Here is a 12,121-nt window from a genome sequence, read left to right as displayed (position 1 = left end):
ATAAAATTATGTTGAGGCCCAAACAAGGAAAGCTATTATTACTGTCTACTCATATGGGAAATTCACGGTAAGAATTAGTACCAGTATCTGAGTATTTTAATTAGAAAAATAAGTTTCACTAACACACAATAATTAACATGAGACTTCAAAAAATTGGGGTTTTTTTTGGTGCCATAGAGAACATTCCGGAATATCTTGTACTTTAATAACACCTCTAGGATCTTTAAGAAAAAAGAACCCTGCTCTTACATCCTACTGTTGGATCACGAACATTTGTGATTTTGTGTCCTTATTGTTTGCGATGAAGGCCCCCAGCCAACTTCCATTTATTTAGACATTGTTTATCAAACTGATAGATGGTATATGTCCAACTCTCCTTCCTTCCCTCAAGCAGCCTTTGGAATGAGTCTCACTTTTATCATTACCCCTGGCACTCCCTGAGAAAAGAGGAGATGAAAGCCAAGCCTGTTGATTCTACTGTCACTAACAACTTTGGTAAAAATGCTGAAGGTGAAAGGTTCTGGAACATTCAGAACTGAAGAATTTGAACTTAAATGAGTAAAAAACCAAAAAAAAATTAAGAAATTATTCGTCTCTTACTATAAGCTGTAGCTCAGTTTTACTTCTCTGTGTTCCCCTGCAACATGCAGCAGAGCCTGGTTAAGTTTTAACTTAGGGGAGAGAGAGAGAGAAAGAGAGAGAGAGAGAAATAAAAAAGAAAGAAAGAAAGAAAGAAGGAAGGAAGGAAGGAAGGAAGGAAGGAAGGAAGGAAGGAAGGAAGGGAAGGAGGGAAAGAGGGAGGGAGGGAGGAAGGGGAGAGAGGGAGGGAGAAAGAAAGGAAGGAAGGTGGGAAAGAAGGAAGGAAGGAAGGAAGGAAGGAAGGAAGGAAGGAAGGAAGAGAAGAGAGCCCAACTACTCTCAAACATCTAGTGAAGAGTTTCAGATAGAAATCAGAGGTCTTTGACTGTTGCCCATTTATTTTATTTTATTTTATTTTATTTATTTTTAAGGGTTTTTTTATATTTGGATTACACCCGACTATGCACAGGAGTTACTCCTGGCTCTGCACTCAGAAATTACTCCTGGCAGTGCTCAGGGGACCATATGGGATGCTGAGAATAGAACCCAGATCGGTCACGTGCAAGGCAAATTCCCTACCCGCTGTGCTATCACTCCAGTACCCTGCCCATTTATATTATATTTCAACTGAGCCCTCTCCCTCATCTGAAACTTGAAAGTTGCCAAATGTGGCCTCTCTCTGGGAGGAATTGCCATTGGCTACTCAGATTAATTTCTTTCATATGCATCTATTCTTTACATATACGCCAAAAGAAGAAAACTGTAGTTTATTCTTTTGCTCTTAGTATTTGTTGAATTATCACTTGATATCCCATTACTCATTGATTTGCTCAAGTGGGCACCATTAACATCTCCATTCATCCCTGTTGCGTGTTAGCATAGCCCAATGGCATTTGCTCATTCTAGGAACATGAAGAGCCTCAAACTGATCATTCAGGGTCTTGTCAAAGAAGTCTGACCATCATGTAGGTGGGTGGCCACGCGATCTTTTTGACGTCCCATGGAATCCAGTCAGTAACGGCTCTAGTCCAGCAGTCATCTCTAAATCTCATTATGTGCCGAGCCCATCTGATTTTTGATGCCTTGGCAAACGAGACAGCGTCCCTGATTCTTGAGCGTTGATGGAGGTCGGAACTCCAGATTCTTTCTCTCATTTTAGTGAAGCGTGATACTCCAAGCATAGCTCTTTTGATTCCTCTTTGAGAGACCCGAATAGTGTTCTCATCCTGTTTTAGTAGGGCCCAGATCTCTGAGGTGTGTGTTAATGCAGGAAGGACAGTAGAATAAAAGAGATGTGCTCAGAGCTGGAGGTTCTTCATGCTCTTAGTTATTTCTTCAATGCTCTTGAAGGGTTCCAAGCCACTCTCTTCCTCCTGTGCAACTCAGGTGCCAGATCATTTGTCATGTTGACTTCTCGACCTGGGTACACAGAACTGTTGCATTCGGAGATGGTAATTTTGTTGAGAGCAAATGGACTGTCAGGAACAAGACTGTTTCTCATGAACATTGTCTTTGTGAGATTCAGCTGTAATACGACCTTTCCACACTCACGGTCGAAGTCGGTCAGCATTTTTGCCACTTGGCTGATGTTTGGTGTTATTAGAACGATGTCATCAGCAAAGCAGAGGTGGTGCAGTTGCCAACCATCTATCTTCACTCCCATTCCTTCCCATTCCAGTCTCGCATGATGTTTTTGAGGGTGGCACTGAAGAGTTTTGGTGAAATAGTATCACCCTGCTGAACCCTTCTCTTGACGTGGATGATCACTTCTTTGTAGAATGATGAGATCCTGGTAGTGAATCCATAATACAGCTCCCGGAGGTTCCTGGTGTATTGAGTTTGAATGCCCGGATTGGCTAGGGCTTCAATGACCACTTTGGTCTCAACAGGAAAAGACCTTCTTTAAATCAATGAACGTTAGACAGAGTGGCATCTTGAACTCCCGAGATACCTCAATGAGTTTGGTTATCATGCGAATATGGTTGATGGTGCTGAATCCTTTTTGGAACCCGGCTTGCTGGCAAGATTGTCCTTCATCTAGTGTTCTGCCAATCATATTCAGGATGACTCATGTGAACAGCTTGTAGATGACAGAAAATAGGTAGATTGGGCGATAGTTGCCAATGTCGTGGATGTCTCCCTTCTTGTATAGTAGTACAGTCCTACTGGTTTTCCATTGGGACGGAACCTTGCATTTAGACAGGTAGCATGTGAAGAGCGGAGCCAGCTTATTGATGAGTACTGATGGCAGGATCTTCAGGTGTTCAGTTCTGACCTTGTCTGAGCCAGGGGCTCTTTGTTTCTTTACAGAAGAGATGGCGTGTCGGATTTCCGAAGGGAGAACGTTGGGAACTACATACCCATCCTACAGAATTTGGTATGTGGGCAAGTGGACGTGGCTATTAAAGAGATCTGAGTAGAAATCATGAATAATCTTCTCCATTGTCCTTCTGGAAGATGTGATAGATCCATCAGGATGTTGGAGGGCAGTCATCTTGGTCTTGTAGTTGGCGAAGGACAGGCGGGCATTACAAATACTTTTCCCGGCTTCTGCCACATCTACCAGCACTTTTGCTCTTCTCTCTTTGAGGTCTTCCTTGATCGCTTCTCTGCACTGCTTTGCGAGCTTGGCTGTTTGCTTGCGGTTGCCTGAGGCATGCGCCAAGCCACGTTGGTGAATAAGCTCAAGAGTTTTCGAAGACAGGCTTTTTTTGTGGCTATCTCTCTCTTGGCGTTCCTCACACAATCATGGAGGTGCTGAACCAGTGATTATATTCCTTTTCAATGTTGTCAACAACGGCATCTTCCATGTTTCTGCAATAGTGCCAAAGAGCTCCCAGTTGGTGGTCGTTCTGGGAATTCTCTTCTTAAACTTTGCAGTTCTTTCTCCCCGCTCTGTGAAGTAGAATTTTGCACGAAGGAGATGGTGGTCTGATCCCGTTTGGAATTTTGGGATAACAGCAACATCAGTCAGGCAAAACTGTCGATTGAATATGATGTGGTCAGTTTTGTTGTGGAACCATCCACCGGGAGACTCCCATGTCCAACATTTAGATTTGGCCTTCTGGAACTGTGAGTTACCATGGATGGTCTTGGTCGACGTGATAAACTCAGATAGTCTGTCACCCTGTTCGTTACATTCTAGTCCATGAGTCCCAATGTGGAGTTCTTTGGCTGATCTTCTCGGTCCTGTCTTGGCATTAAAATCACAGACAATGATCTTGTAGAATGTGTGGTCTTCTTTATAGAACTTCTCCAGCTCCATGTAGAACTTCTCAATTTCTCCTTCACCATAATTGGATCTTGGTGCATAGACAATGAAGATAGAAAACTGCCAGCAGTGAGCCACATCTATTCAAGTGTAATCATCCTATTCGGGTTGTTAGGCATTCGAATAAATCAATGCTCATGGCTAAGTTTGTGTTGACAAGGACACCAACACCACTGATGCCTCTTTTGTCGCATGTTCTGAGGAACAGTTCTTCTCCAGTGTCAAAAAAGGCGGGATGTGATTGATGCCTTCTTGTCTCGGTCAGACCAATGATGTCGTACTTGATCTTCCACGCTTGTACCATCAGGTCCTCAGCGGATGGATGAATTAGATGCCAGCATACGTGCATTCAAAGTACAGACAGTCGTTTTTGTCTTTCTTCATTTAGGCAGCCTAGTTCAGCCTTGAGATTTTATCAGCCTCTCCTTCCACATCCTTGTCAACGCTGCTGTATTCAGGGTTAGAGGAATGAGATCCATTGTATTTACTGGATTTGGCATATCGAATATACCACAGATAGCTTGCGGACTCTGCCATGTGGATGGGATATTCTCGGTAGCCTGAAAACATAAATAAACTTTACAGGTGTTCCTATTCAGGCATATTTGCTGGTATGATACTCTCAGTAGCCTGCCGGGTTCTCTGAGAGCAAGAATTAGAGAATAAGAAATCGTGCGGCCATGAATGCTTCCGGGAGCTTGGTGTTATAGTCTCTGGATCCTGGCCATTGATGGGGTTACATGGCAGTTGGTGGGTGTAGCTGTCTAGCTACTGGAAGGCCCAGTCCCAAATCATGCAGGTTTGGAGATCTCAGCCCCGGGTCCCGCACACCTGGGTTCCTCTGCCCGTTCCTTTATGCGTGAGGCTCATCCAAGCTTGTGGCGAGTGGTCTCAGCATGGCTTTGGCTGGGTCCTGGAGGTCTTCAGCTCTTGGGCCCTGGTGAGGACAGTCAGGCACGGGGGTAGGAGACCCAAAAAGCAAAAAAAAAAAAAAAAAAAGGAGTTGTTGCTCATTTATAGATTCCCATATATCCACAGCTGTCGAGTGCTACTTTAAAAGGGTTGGAATCATGTGTGGCCTTTTTTTTTTTTTCTTTTGGTTTTGGGCCACACCAGTTGTGCTCAGGAGTTCCTCCTGGCTCTCCAGTCAGAGATCATTCTTGCAGGCGTCAGGGACCATAGGTGGCGCCAGGGATCACACCTCAGTCTCCACGTGCAAGGCAAGTGCCTTCCCCTGTACTAGCTCAGCAGTCCCAGAGTATTTCTTATTGTAGCATTCGACAACCTCTCTGTAGTGTTTTGACAGATGTCATACAGTACCTCAGGCTCCAGCTCAAAAATTTGGAAACACAGCTGCACCCACTGTGGACAAGTAATTGGCTGTTCTCGTGCTGGGCTGCATCAGGGCCTTGTGTGGACAAGGGCATCCTGGAATTATAAGTTCTATAAATAACTGTTGAGTAACTGGGAAGATCAATGGCTTGACTTTGATTAAAGCTAATATTGTGCTACTGTTGGGACTAAAGGAATTTAATAATAGAATTAAATCCAAACACATAGCTGCTAAATCCATATGGATTTTATTCCATCTTTGCATTTGATTTCTCTGGTTCTCTTCTGATTGTTAGAAACCCTCCCCTCTTCTGCACAAATAAAAGTGTCAGCAGCTAAATTATTAGAGATTTATTGATTATTCTATTTCCCAGTAAGTAGAAGCAGAAGTAGGAAGATATAAAATGGCTGGGAAATTTAAATCGATTTGAATTTGAAATGCTGAGTTTGTACTTGCGGTATATATATATATATATATATATATATATATATATATATATGCATAACATACATAGCACTGTAGCAATGTCCTCCCACTGTTCATCGATTTGCTCAAGTGGTCCCAGTAACATCTCCATTGTGAGACTTGTTATTGTGTTTGGCATGCCGAATACTTCATAGTTAGCTTGCCAGGTTTGCCATGTGGGCGAGATACTCTCGGCAGCTTGCTGGGCTCTCTGAGAGGGGTGGAGGAATCAAACTCCAATCGGCCAAGTTGGCTGCATGCAAGGGAAACGCCCTACTGCTGTGCTATCGCTCCAGCCCACTGTGCTATCGCTCCAGCCCCATAACATACATATATTTGGAAAATATTTTATACACTAAGGTAAAGGTAAAGGTAAAGGCCCTCCCGTTGATCGTCGATTTGTTCGAGCGGGCCCAGTAACGTCTCCATTGGAGACTTTGTTGTTACTGTGTCTGGCATATCGAATACTCTCGGTAGCTTGCCGGGCTCTCCAAGAGGGGCGGAGGAATCGAACTCGGGTCGGCCATGTTGGCCGCTTGGAAGGCGAACGCCCTACCCGCTGTGCTATCGCTCCAGCCCTAAAATCATAGTATTACTGACTTAATAAACATATAAATTTTAGTGAACTTAATTGATTTCTCTACCTTGACTCTTGCATCCTGTATAAACTCTTTTAGGGGTGGCCAGGGCGGGGGGCCCAATGGCTCTTCCCCTAGCCGCCCAGGTTCAGGGGGGCCCCAGGCTGCTCACCCAGCTGGAGCGGCCCAGGCCATGGTGCAGATGGTGGACAAAACGAGGGCCAAGCTGGTTGATTGATCAGATGCTGTTTATTCCATTCTTCCCACGCGCCTGCCCCAGTCTCCCTGAGCCTCCCATTCTAGTCTCCACACTGCTCTTCATTCCCGGTTCCCTTTACCACTCCCACTCATCTCTCCACTCCACCTTGCAGACTGGGCTCTCTCTCTCTCCCTCCCTCTCTCTCTCTCTCTCTCTCTGTGTCTCTCTCTGCCTGCTCCTATATTCTTCTACATTCTCTTCTACATTTTTCTCTCTCTGTCCCCCTTGCTAGCCTCTCCACGGTCCTTACTAACCTCCCCACTGTCCATCATGCTGCCGTATTCTCTCCTCTCTCCAGCTCTCTTGTCTCTCCAACTCCCCTGCACTCTGGGCTGACATTGCACCCAGTCTGGTAGCAAAATCAACATAAGAAAGCCCTTCCTGAGGGCCCACCAAATTCAAAGGGAACACCACCTAAAAGGTATTCCAAAGCCCTTCCTGACTGCCCCAGGCAAAATACCTCCTAAGGTATTTTTCTCCTTTCCTCAGTGCAATAACTATCAACATCTTAATACTAGTTATTTTTGTAGGGACACAGTAAGAGATACCATTGAAGCTTACAGGGCAGCTCTCCAGAGAATGTCTTGCCACAGACTCAGACTACAACGCTCAGACCAGATTAATCATTCCTAACCCTAGCAGGGTCCAGATCTAATTATTATGTTTTGGATCATGACCACATTTGTTCATGACCAAGCTCTTAACTTATAGTTAAGCATTATGGCACTTTGACTTGGCCCATCTTGATGCCAGGGTAGCACATAGTTTACCTCTTGCCCTGGTTCCATCCAGTTTCTGGTCGGGACCCTGCTTTGGGAGGCACTAGTAAGTAAGAGCAGCTGAGGCTTAGGTGAGAGAACAGATGCTCAGGAGGAAAATATCACTGAGAGTCACATTACAAAAGCATAGCATATACTGTCTTCTTGTGTCCATACAAAAAGTACATTGCTCTGAATAAACTATGCAAAGGACTTAGGGAGAAGAGAAAATCAATATTTACAAGTCAATAGAGCACAGAGAAAGAACTTACAAATAAACACAGAGGAATGGGAGCACTGTGATGGGAGCAACCCAATAAACCTAAACTACCTAAGGCTATGAAGGAAGGACAAAATAGTGTTATCTTACAGCATCCAAAGTTGGCATAGATACTACCATCATCTAAACAGCAACATATTGTCTTTTATGATGTGGAGCTAAAAAGGCTTCAACTTATTAGAATTGTTTCTAGAGCAAACGCAACCAAAAAAAAAAAAATCTATGTTGTCCCTACACATTTTGCTTAGAAAAAAGTTATTTCTTAAAAGCCACTCAATTAGGTTTTGCCGCCTTTACAACTAAAAAAAAAAAAAAAAAAACCAAACCCTTGTTATTTTATCAGAGCCCCAGCAGCTGAGGACCTCTGGAACCAGCCACGACCATGCTGGGACCACTCTCCACACGTCCGGACAAGCCTCATGCATGAAAGTACTGGCAGAGGAACCCAGGCATGCGGGTCCCGGGGCTGAGATCTCCAAGCCTGCTTGGGTTGGGACTGGGCCTTCTCCACCCAGACCTCCCATCTTCCAGTAGGTAGGCGTCACACCCACTAGCTGCTGCCAGCACCAGGTTGGTCCCATCAATGGCCATGATGCAGAGACTATAAAACCCAGCTTCCGGAAGTGGAGACATCAATTATCTCATTTTCCCTTTGGAGCTACCAAAAGTATCCTGCCCGCGCGGTAGAGTCTGGCAAACTTCCCGTGTCATACTCAATATGCCAACCAAATACCAGTAACAATGATGGGTCTCATTCTCCTAACCCTGAAAGAGCATTGAAATGGCTCTTTTAAAATCTCAGGGCTGGGGCCGGAGTGATAGCACAGTGGTAGGGCATTTGCCTTGCACGTGGCCGACCTGGGTTCAATCCCCAGCATCCCATATGGTCCCCCAAGCACCACCAGGAGTAATTCCTAAGTGCAGAGCCAGGAATAACCCCTGAGCATCGCTGGGTGTGACCCAAAAAGCAAAAAACAAAAAAATAAAAAATAATAATATCTCAGGGCTAGGAAGAAGGAGACGTTACTGGTGCCTGCTCGAGGCAATCAACGAACAACAGGATGATCGTGATCGTGATCTTATTATAAAATAGACTAAGCTTTGGTGTTTTTGTATTTTTTCTTATTTTTGTAGAATATTGAAAACTATGTAAAGGTAACAAAGTAGCAGAAAAAAATCAGGTTAGTTCTGTGTTCTGCAGAGGCATTATTGTATGCTGTTATGTGTGTGCTTGCATGTGTGTGTTCACAACTTGCTAATAGAATGTGGCTTAACAATGGAGAAATCGAGGCTGGACAGGATAAACGCTTTCCTGGAGACTTTACTGAGCTCCTTGGTAACAGGTTCTACCTTGAGCAACTAGTTTGACTTCTCTCTGCATGTTTTATTCTCTATAAGATAGAAATAGTAAGACTTCATACATCATGCTTTTTCTTCTGATTATTTGCTCCTTCATGTATATGAAGCAAAGGAAACTTGCAAGGAACATTGGTCATCATGATTATCATCTGAACTCATGCTTAGTTATATTATAAATATTCCCCCATGTATGCCTTTGATGGCTGTAGTTAGTTTTATATGCATCCCTATATCCATCTCTGTGAAACTTTCTGATGATTTCTTTAGCATAAATTCCTAGGAAGGGACATGCCTATCTGTATTTCTTTGATTATTTTCAAGAGCTATTCATGAGAGAAAAATTCTGCCTCACAGGATCAATTCTTGGAGCTAAGGGAATAATAGTGAGCTAAATAAAATCAGGTTTAGAGAGACTATGATTTCTGTAAAAAAAAAAAAAAGTGAAAGCACAGGGCCGACCCGAGTTCGATTCCTCCGCCCCTCTCGGAGAGCCCGGCAAGCTACCGAGAGTATTCGATATGCCAGACACAATAACAACAAAGTCTCCAATGGAGACGTTACTGGGCCCGCTCGAGCAAATTGATGATCAACGGGAGGGCCTTTACCTTTACCTTTACCTTGAGGGTTTTAGCAAAGGATCCTGGAAAAGGAACATTCAGTATGCAATGTAGATGATTAAGACTTAATTGGGTAGCCATTAGAAATCCTGGGGTGAAATCACTCACCTCTGACAAAGCTCTGAGATAAGCTAATAATCTTTAGTGTATAATAGAAATGCTTTTTGCTTTTTAAAAATATTTAATCTCCCCCCTCCCCCAAATGCAGAAGTTAAAACTCTTAAGCCAATCAAAGCAATCCTTTTGTTTGCATTTGTCTTGACCTTGGAATGTCTCCTTCCCTTGTTTGGATGGCACCCCTTGTTTCAGAGACCAGATCAATATTTGACCAGATAAGATAACAACTATCTCTATAGCTGTTAGTACCTTTTATGGTTTTATTTAAATATTTTGACTTTTGGTATATCTGAATTTTAAGTTGTTAAATGGTCTGAGAGAAGATACTAATTTTTTAAAAAAACCTTTAACAAATTTTAATTTTTCAAGTGTCCAGAATGATCCTTTTATACTAAGATATTTACCTTGCTACCTTTACCACATACTAATACTTTGAAGTGTTTGTTACTAAATCAATCAGGATCTGTCTCACCCATAAATGTGTTTATCAATAATGCTGCAAGTACCACTTTTTAATTTCTTGAACGGTATTGTTACAGTGTTTTTTTTTATATCAGGTCAAACAGATATGTTACATTAGTTTTGTTTTGTTTTTAGTGTTTTTTTTTTTCCTGTTCGGTGATTACTCTTATTGGCTTTATGCTCAGGGATCATTCCTGGCAGGGCTGGGCATCCCACTAGAGTCAGCTGCGTGAAGGCAAGTGCCTTAAGCCTGCAGTAACCCTTTGATCCCTTGTTTCCTTATCTTTACTCAATTTTTTTGCTTCAGAGGAATTTTAGAACTACATTTAAGTTCCAAAAAATTATTTAAAATGATTAAAATTTCATTACTATTTTTTTGAACAAAATAAGAGGCTAGTGATCTAGAACAAAAATGTTCTATTGAAGTCTTGTTTTATGCTTTTGCAAAGGTTTGGGTTTTTCTTTTTTTTTTTTCTTTTCTTACTAGCGCTGTGGGCTGGAGCGATAGCACAGCGGATAGGGCTTTCGCCTTACAAGCGGCCAACATGGCCGACCCGAGTTCGATTCCTCCGCCCCTCTCGGAGAGCCCGGCAAGCTACCGAGAGTATTGGATATGCCAGACACAGTAACAACAAAGTCTCCAATGGAGACATTACTGGGCCCGCTCGAGCAAATCGACTATCAACGGGAGGGCCTTTACCTTTTACCTTTTACTAGCGCTATAGCTCTGTCCTCCCGTTGTTTATCGATTTGCTGGAGCAGGCCCAGTAACATCTCCATTGTGAGACTTGTTGTTACTCTGTTTGGCATATCAAACATATCGAATGTGCCACAGGGAGCTTGCCAGGCTCTGCCCTGTGGGCGGGTGAGATACTCTCGGTAGATTGCTGTGCTCTCTGAGAGGGGCCGAGGAATTGAACCTGACTTGGCCAGGCCAGCTGTGCACAAGGCAAACGCCCTACAGCTGTGTTATCCCTCCAGGCCTTTCTTACCAGAAACATGCTTTTTAAAAATGCAGTGATTACCTGTTGATTATTGTTTGCATGTATATTATATTCAACAATTTAATTTTTATAGTGGACCTGTTATCTGATACAAATAGTTTTTTTTAATGAATTCTATTGATAATCCACGAGAACTTTTATTCTTTATTTTGCTTAGTGCTTTTCCATCTTGAATCCTTTGGCTAAGAATCATATTCTATTTCTAAATTTCTCCCAGCTACTGTAGCCAGATAAATCTTTGAACTTCTTTGAAGTGATGTCATTTTGATTTAGATAGTTTCCTTTTATTTATCATGTCATTGGATTTTATTTTTAAACACATCCTGAAGATGTTTGTCTTTTAATAGGAAAGTTTAAACAATGCATTGTCATGATAATGTGACTTCTGTTGGCTTATTTTTGCATTCCATTCTCTTCTTAATGGTTTATATACATCCTCTGTACAAAAAAAAATACTCTTTTTATATTTGTCTTCAATAAAAACCATTCATCTCTATTTATCTAATTACCAAACTTAGGAAGAAAATAATGTTCTTTGATATCCCAACATAAGATATCACTTTCTGTTATGACAATTAATATGGCATGTTTTATATTTGAACTATTATTGAGGTGTTTTTACCTTACCTTACATCTTTTAAACAATATTTTTCTATTTACAATAAAATTTCAGCCATGTTCTCACCAATTATTTATATATGACTATAGGTTTAATTCTTACAATGCCACTTTATTCATGTTACACAGAACACCTCTGTCTCCCAACTCCCCCAAAAACACTAGAAAGAAAATATATCCTTGGACTCATCTATGACTTCATCTTTCACTCATCCAACCCCTTCACTCTGATATCCATTTGCAAAGCTAACGGTCTTGAGCACCAGAATTTGACTTCTTTTGATTAACTTCATAGATATTATCGTATTTTAACCCATCCTTGCTATTCATTGCAATGATTACAATCACCTATAATCTGGATCCTTAACATCAGGTGTTAAGGTGTTAAGTCATCACTTATTTCTCTCTTGCTAATTTCCCT

This window comes from Sorex fumeus, unplaced genomic scaffold (genome assembly GCF_029834395.1).
Source record: "Sorex fumeus unplaced genomic scaffold, SorFum_2.1 ptg000265l, whole genome shotgun sequence".
NCBI lineage: Eukaryota > Metazoa > Chordata > Mammalia > Eulipotyphla > Soricidae > Sorex > Sorex fumeus.
This window is presented reverse-complemented; position numbering follows the sequence as displayed.